The 8318-nt window shown below is 31.9% G+C and overlaps 1 pseudogene across 1 annotated transcript; it reads right to left on the bottom strand.

The window, feature by feature from the left end:
* Positions 1–6633: 6633 nt before the first annotated feature.
* On the bottom strand, positions 6634–8001 carry LOC109124849 (transcription repressor OFP1 pseudogene; annotated as a pseudogene). The gene has a single exon (XR_015563784.1). The product of XR_015563784.1 is annotated as a transcription repressor OFP1 pseudogene (transcript).
* Positions 8002–8318: the final 317 nt, after the last annotated feature.

Genomic DNA, 8318 nt, shown 5'->3' with positions numbered 1-8318 from the left:
CCGAAGAACCAGCAAACGCCAAATCTAGGGTTTCGACCCACCAAACAGAGATCCCACACCAGGTATCGGCGATGGCAGGAGCAGATCTGCTTGGACCATCTTCTGCTAGCCTGGTGGAACCGTTGACGGCACACGACGACCATCTCATCTTGGTGTCGACTTCTAGAACCGGAGATCTTAAGCTCCTTATGTTTTCTTATGAAGCCTCAAGGCCCGCTATGAAGCCACAACCAACGCCCTTTCCCCCACCGGAGATACCCAAACCCCTGCATCAGACCTCGCTTCAGTCTAGCCGCTGCGCGAGAACCAAACCGTCCCTAATCGGCAAACTAGGATTTCCATTGGTGGGCTTACAAACTCTCGGCCCTTTAAGCTTCTCGAGCCCATTGCGAAAAGATGATTCACAACTTATTCCGCTTTCATCCAGGTTCGATCAGAACTCAATTCTTTCACACTCTACGCAATCTTTGTGTAGCTTTATGGAACCATTTGTTCGAAGACTGCATTTGGATAATAAACTACCATTGAGGCTAGTTTGGTTGAAGAATTCTTTAGAAAACCTGTTTTTAGAATCACCTAGGGCTCTTGCTTGTGAAGTTAGCATCTTGAATGAACTTGGCATTATGATCCAGTCCATTTGGAACTGTGGTTACCGATGTGTCTCCAGGCTCCCTTCTTCAATCCGACTGATACATAAGCTCGCTAAACTGCCTCTCATCAACTTTTTGAAGTTCCCTCCTAAAAACCTGAAGATTAGTGGCATTATGATCCCAATTCAAAGTAGTTGGGGTTACCACACCATCTTCAAGCGTTTCACCCGTGAGATTAAAACCGCAAGCAACCTTATACCTCTCCTCAAACAGAGCATTATTAACCCTGCTCAAACCCTTAGCACAACTCTCCTTCGGGTCACAGCTGTAGCTTCTTCAACACCGCTTAGTCTTCAATCTAAGATAGTGGCCATTTACTCATCCATTGAAGCATTCATGGAAGAAGCATTGTTATTTCTTGACCTCACAGGTTCCAAAACCTTTGCAAGGAGTTGGTTCATAGCTCTCAAGTCTACAATTTCAATGACCATTATCTATCTTTATCTCTTCAGTGTATATCGGCTTTGGGGATTGCCCTACTCTGTTGTTCCTTAAACTTTGCTCTCTTTGTTGTATGTTGTGTTCTATTTTAATGGAATGAAACATATGTTTGTTTAAAAAAAAAAATGTTATTTTTAATGTTTTTTTTTGTGGAAATATCATTTTATTAAGTTGGTGACATGAAACTCATTTTTAGGGAGAGCCTTAATTTCAATGATCAAAAAAATTATATGGTAGAAAAACAATACAAAAATAGATAGATTCTTAATGAACTACAACATCCCAAAATAACAAAAAGGATATAAATAATAAGGGGATGTAACTAAATAAGCTAGTACAAAGATAATGGAGCATAAAAGTCATAAAGATAGTGAGATCAACCACATGAAGTGAAGGTTGTGGTTTGTACAGCGTTTGTGTGTCGTTACTTTGTATAGTTATACATTATTTTGTATGTAATAGTTTATCCCTAAAAGAACTTAATTTTGTGTTACTAACCAGACTCACAGATTATTTCTTAAAATGTTGAAACCTAAAATTAGTAGGCTAGGTTTAGGCATTTCCGGTCTAGTGCTATCCTAATGTATATTTACTTCATAATTATCAACTAAGATACACCGATTAATCCATATAACCTATTAACAATTACATACATGACTAAATCTAACTAGTTACGATTCATAATTATCAACTAAGATACACCGATTAATCCATATAACCAATTAACAATTACATACATGACTAAATCTAACTAGTTACGATTGTGGAATTTTGAAACTAATGCAGAAGTATGTCACAAAGTTGACATTTTAATTGTGGCAATGGTTATTGCGTATTTTCTTAATTAGGCCATTTTTATTTTTGCAACTATGTATTCGGCTTGATTGCTATTTCTATTTCAATCCTAATACTCGTTCTTTTTTTTGAACAAATCTAATACAGTACTAGTTTTTTTTTTTTCTTTTTCTCAGAAATAATACATTCGTTGACGTGTAGAGAGGTACTTGTCTATCTTGTGTAATTAAGAAATGGCCCTACTTAAAAAGAAATATTTCACGAAAAAAGAAAGTCGTGCCTTGTGGATTAGTTACAACTTTTATCTTAAAAAAGGTGCTAAGTGATATAAATAAGGAGAGACAATAGAATAAAAACAACTTTTATATGTCATTCCAAATAGAAAACGCGTCTATGAGACGTCGCTCGCAGTTCTAACCTAATACTCTTCGTTCGTTTTTCTTACGAAAGATCATAAATGTAAGTAAATTAGTATTCACAATTTTTCTTTTACTGTGTTGTGAAATATTACACTTTTACTGGGAAACAGGTAAATTAATTGTATGTTGGTATATTTGAGAAAAGTCAAGTCATAAAATCATTACTAATATTATATTCCCTATTTTATAATAGACAATATTTAGAAAAGTAACTTTTAAATTTATTTTATATTTTATATTATGCAGTTTTGCTTATAATTAGTTAAATTTTTTAAAAATAATTATTTTTGATTGTATTTATTGTGATTTCTATTCTTTTTCTATTGATATGCTTTTATGGTTATCTCCTATCTTGTATTATTCACATTTTGATCTAAATTAATACAATAACTTTTGACAAAAAAAATTATTTTTTAATATGTGTATTTTAGTTAAAATAATTTATATTTTTGAAACTGAAGAAATATTTAACATAGTCCGAATTGCTGATTTTGAAATTCGTAGTGGTGGGGTACATCACACGGAGATATCACAGGCCACCACTGTAAAGAAACATATTATAGGTATATACTAATATTTATTTCGAACTTTAATATCGAAGAATGTTGCAGAAGGAAAAAATATACATCCCTTTTCTTTTTGTCAATCAAAGAAATATATATAAATATATAACATATTATCAAAGAACTTAGTTTTGTAAGCGTTGATTTTGACCGAACTTAGGTAAGTCCAAGTTTAAAAATGTATTACTACTATGGTCTGTTCTTCGATAACATCGAAATTTTCGTTTAGAAGTTTTGTTGCAATAATTTAAACTTTTTTAAAAAAGAGAAAAGAAAAAAAAAACTTTGTAGTATATTGCCGGCGTGCCCGACAAAGCTTTTTGGAACTTTTTTTTTTTTTGGGTTATATATAATTATATCTCATTTTGAAAAAAAAAAGATAGATAGATTTTGGGTACCTTTTAATTCACCTTTCTTGGTCCCAGTTTTGAACTTCAGTCAGTGTAATAGTCACTTTTGTGCAACACTTACCTCTGCACACGTATGGAATAAATCAATATTTTTAATGTTTCACAAAATATCATGTTTAAAGCTTTATTCGCTGTATATATTTGATGTTATTTCAATAATAATTTTACAACATAATTTTAAGTTTATAACAATTATTTGTTTGGTTTTAGTGCTTAGTAAGTTATAATTTGAATACTTATATAATCGAAAAAAATAATGAATTTTCTATTTAGGATAATGAGATAAAACGAAGTGCTGGTTTTTTTTGTCTTTTGACAGGTTAGAATAAAGATTTAAGCGATCTTGTATCAAAAATGAAAAAAAATCATTTTTGTGTTGTATATCTGTGAAAAAAAAATCAAAGAGCAAGTTTTCGTTTGAAAACCTGCATGCTTGATTCCATGGGTACCCGTAACCTAAAAATATACTTTTGTCAGTTTAATATCACATGAGATTTCTTTTTGCTTCCTATTTTTCTAGTCTCTCCTTAAAACATTAATGTTTAGAATTTTTTACATATTTAAAAAAACAATGATTACTAAGTTAAAATATATTTTTTTCTTTAACTAAAGAGATACTCCAAATTAATATTATTTAATTTTAAATCAATAACAATTCAAAATTTAATATATTTTCAGTGATTACTTTTTGAAGTTTACAAAACATCAATTTTTGTAGGACAAAAAACTATTTCAAAACATCAATTTTTGTGGGATAGAGAGAGTATATTTTAAGAAATCTTAAGCTATTTTTTTTATTTTAAGATTTGATGTTTACCTTTAATAAACCAAATCTCATGGAAGATTACATGAAACAAAATGACACTATTAATAGCATGATAATGATACAACTACAAGACAGTAGCAATGTTTTTGTCCGTACGAACTATTTCATCATATCTCCATTAATTACTGTGTCGTTTTTTGTGTCTACAGGTTGCTACTTCTTTTTCTATATATACTCGTCATTTTGTGACCCATCACCGAAATATATAAATAAAAACAGCCCAATTGAAGATTTTAGTTTGTTTCTTTCGCACTAATATGCCTAAAAGCAAAATCGTTTTGTTTTCTTTTTGCTTGTCGCAGTGACGCACTCATGTTTGTATGTGGTAGCGTTATGCAATGCATGCATATACTACTACTGTTTATTATTTATATATAAACCAAAACAATACGTGAAGGTCAGAACCAAAAATAAAATAAAGTTAACAATTTACATATATATATATAATAGATTAGGACTCGTCTGATATGCGAGTTTTTAAATTATCAAATAAAATAAAATTCAACATAAAATATATTAATATTTTATTACAAATTAAACTATGTTTAGGAATATACAATTGTTTCTGTTAGATGCGTTTTAATACACTCGAATATACAATTGTTTCTGTTAGATGCTTTTTAATACACTTATGTGTATTTTCCATTTCAAACTTTTTGTAACAATTATCACAATAATCCAAATTTAATTTATCAGATACAAAATATTCATCATTATTTTTGATTATTACTGCCAAATCTTAAAAACGTGATTTCATAATCTCATCTAAGAATATATGAACAATTTTTATATTCATCCTTTATTAGTTTAGCCAATGAAAATAGAACAATATGTCATGTAATATCTATATTTAAGAATTAAAGAAAACAAAATTAGAAAAACAAAAGAAATTAAGGTAACAAAATATGTATACTTATTGACATCATTGTAAAATAAAATCATCAATTACTAACCACTCTTTTATAAACTTGAACCAATATATATTCTTTTAATTTTAAAACCTAAACCCTAAGCAATTTATAAACCCAAACCGACATATAATTTCATTTAATTAGAAAATTTAAACTCTAAATTTTTTTTTATAAACCCAGACTAACATATAATTTTGTTTAATTATCATATCAAAACCTTAATTCTCCTTTGTAAACCCAAACGACATGTAATTTCGTTTAATTGTAAAATCTAACCGATAACCAATCTTTTATAAACCATACCGACATATAATTTTATTAAATTGTAAAATCTAAACCTTAATCCCCTTTTTATAAACCCAAACCGACTTATAATTGTTTAATTGTAAAAATCCAACTATTTTTTTATCATTTATCATGACTTATGTATATATTTATTTTTTTATGATAGGTTTAGAAATTTTTCTTTTTCTGAATTAGAAACTTTTTAGTAAATTTAGAATTGACACGTGTCAACTTTTTATTGATAAAATTGACACTTCTCCTTTGTAAACCCAAACGACATGTAATTTTGTTTGATTGTAAAATCTAAACCATAACCAATCTTTTATAAACCATACCGACATATAGTTTCATTAAATTGTAAAATCTATACTTTTATCATTTTTTATAAACCCAAACCGACTTCTAATTTTGTTTAATTGTAAAAATCCCAACTATTTTTATTATTTATCATGGCTTATGTATACATTTCTTTTTTATGATAGGTTTAGAAATTATTCTTTTTCTAAATTAGAAATTTTTTAGTAAATTTAGAATTGACACGTATCAACATCTTATTGATACAATTGACATATGTCATGATCTTGTTAATGAGTAATTTTGACATCAAGCTTTATATAATAAAATATATATATATATATATATATATCATAAAGATGTGAAATCCAGAAATTCACACGTACACACATATCCAAAGTTAGGTATGAAAATACCGCAGATGCTGTTTTAATGAATTGTCGGTATCGTAGGTCTAAATGGATCTACTAAATATAAATAAATAAAACGTTTACTATTATTATGTGTCTATCGATTTTGTCTCAACGTCATATAACATGCCGAGTAACTGCAGATAGTACTAGTAGTTCTCAACACACTTGCATACTAACGAGTCTCTAATCATTTTAAATCTCATTTATTATATTCCCTCCGTTTCAAAATATAGAATGTTTTAACTAAAGCACGTAGATTAAAAAATTTTTACTTTTAACAAGTTCAACCAATTAGAAACAATACTGCATAATAGAAAATACTAAAGTAATCTAAAAATTGCATAGAAACTTTAAAACATCCTATATTATGAAACAAAAAAAATTCTCTAAATCATGTTATATTTTGAAAGGGAGGGAGTAATTTTTAAGTTAAGATTCATGAGAAAGATGTAGTGAAATTCATGAGGAGAAAGGTAGAGTTGGTATTACTATTGACACATTAATAGTCTCCCTTCCGCATAAGATTTGATTTTAAAGTAAAACAAAAAAAATACACCTAGAGTTGTTTTGTTTCGTCCGTGCAGTCACAGTAAGATGATTAGTAGAAGAAAAGTGTGCCCCGCCCATTCGTGTAAGTACGTATAATTCAAGGAATGGCCGAAGTACAATCATATGCTAATCTAGACGACCATGCATCCAAATTGTTATATTAGTACAAGAATAATCATACTATATATATAATTTACATGCATCTTATTCTTTTACTAAAGTAAGGGGAAGAAAAAAAATATAATAAATTGGAATATTAAGGTGGAAGATTAAGATCAAGCCAGATTTGCTTAAAGACATTGATGATAACAGGGTGATACTCGTTTGAATTGAGACAGAGATAGCAAGCCAAAAGCTCTTCTAGATCCTTTGACGCTCTTATCTTGTTCTCTGCTATCATCTCCTCCATTGATTCCTTAAAGTCTCTCCTCGGATCCACCGACGCCTTCACCACCGCCCTGCTCCGCCTCGCCGACGACCCGCTTCCGCTTCCGCTTCTTCTTGCGCTGCTGCTCACCGATACTGATTTCCTCGTCGAGACCCGCGGCGACCGCAGTCTAAGTCTCACCCCCGCCGGAGAACTCACCGCCGTCTTCCGCCCGGTGGTTGCCCGTTTGGTAATGATCGGCCGAAGTTCGAGCTCCGGAGGCGGCGTAAAGGTTGCGGCTCTGGATAACCAGGAGCTGTCTTCTAGAGACTCGTCGGGGAGGAGAACTTGATCTGTGCGAAACTCCGGTGAGAAAGAACCGGTTCCGGTGGCAGTGCTGTCACCGGAAGTCGTGGAGGATTTAGAGTCGACGGTGGCTCGGTGACGAAGACGGTTCCCGGCGGGCTGTCGGGAGGGTGGTGTTTTGGGAGAGCGTCTAGTAGGAGGCCTAGGACTGCGTGCCGTTGTGGTGGTCGTAGGAGTAGGAGGAACAGAGAAGTGGTGTTTATTGGTGCTGTTTCGTTGCCTCTGCTGTTTCTTTGACTTTCCCATGTCTCTCAGTTTGTAAAACCATGCGTTAGGGATTAACTCCGATAGCTTGAACCGATAGTTACCCATCAGCTGCCTTCTTTATTTTCTTCTTCTTCTTCTTCTTCTTTTGATGTTGAGATTTTGAGATGAGATGAGAAACTGAGAGAGTGAAGAAGAGTGGAGAATATAAAGGGGGCAGAGAAGAGATTATGTGAGGGGTCGGTCTTTTTACGTACTTGGATAAAAAAATAAAGAGAAAGAAGAAAAGAAAAGAAAAGGTATAGTTGAGGTTGAGGTGAGGTGCTATCTCCATTTTTATTGATTTTGTGTTAGATTATGTTCTCCTTTCAATTCCACTAATTACATTGACATTTGACACTGACACTTTATACTATTTTTTTTGTAGTAAATAGTAGTGTGTGCTATAGTGCCACCAATCAAACAAATCCCTATATTAGTGTATATATCCCTATATTAGTTTCCCGATATTAAAGTTCTGCCGGCTTTTGTATCATCATATCATGTATTCCTACCTTTGTTTCTTTAATGCTCCGTCCGTTTGTATATTATGTTAATTAGTGGTCACTGTAATCCTTGTGAAATGTGCAGCACGAGATCATAAAAGTAGTATCGACGAAAATGGTTGTTAATTTTTGTTCTTCTTTGATTGTGTTACAGTTTCCCTAAGTAGGACTGTTTGACACAAAGATAATGAACGCAAGTAAAACATCACAGAGAGCCCAGAATCTCATTCGTCCACGTGTGGATTTTCGATTCCCACGCTGCGAATATATGTATGTACGA

Source organism: Camelina sativa, chromosome 8 (genome assembly GCF_030686135.1).
Source record: "Camelina sativa cultivar CO46 ecotype springtype chromosome 8, ASM3068613v1".
Lineage (NCBI taxonomy): Eukaryota > Viridiplantae > Streptophyta > Magnoliopsida > Brassicales > Brassicaceae > Camelina > Camelina sativa.
Note: the sequence above shows the minus strand (reverse complement) of the source record. Positions and strands in the feature narration are given on the sequence as shown.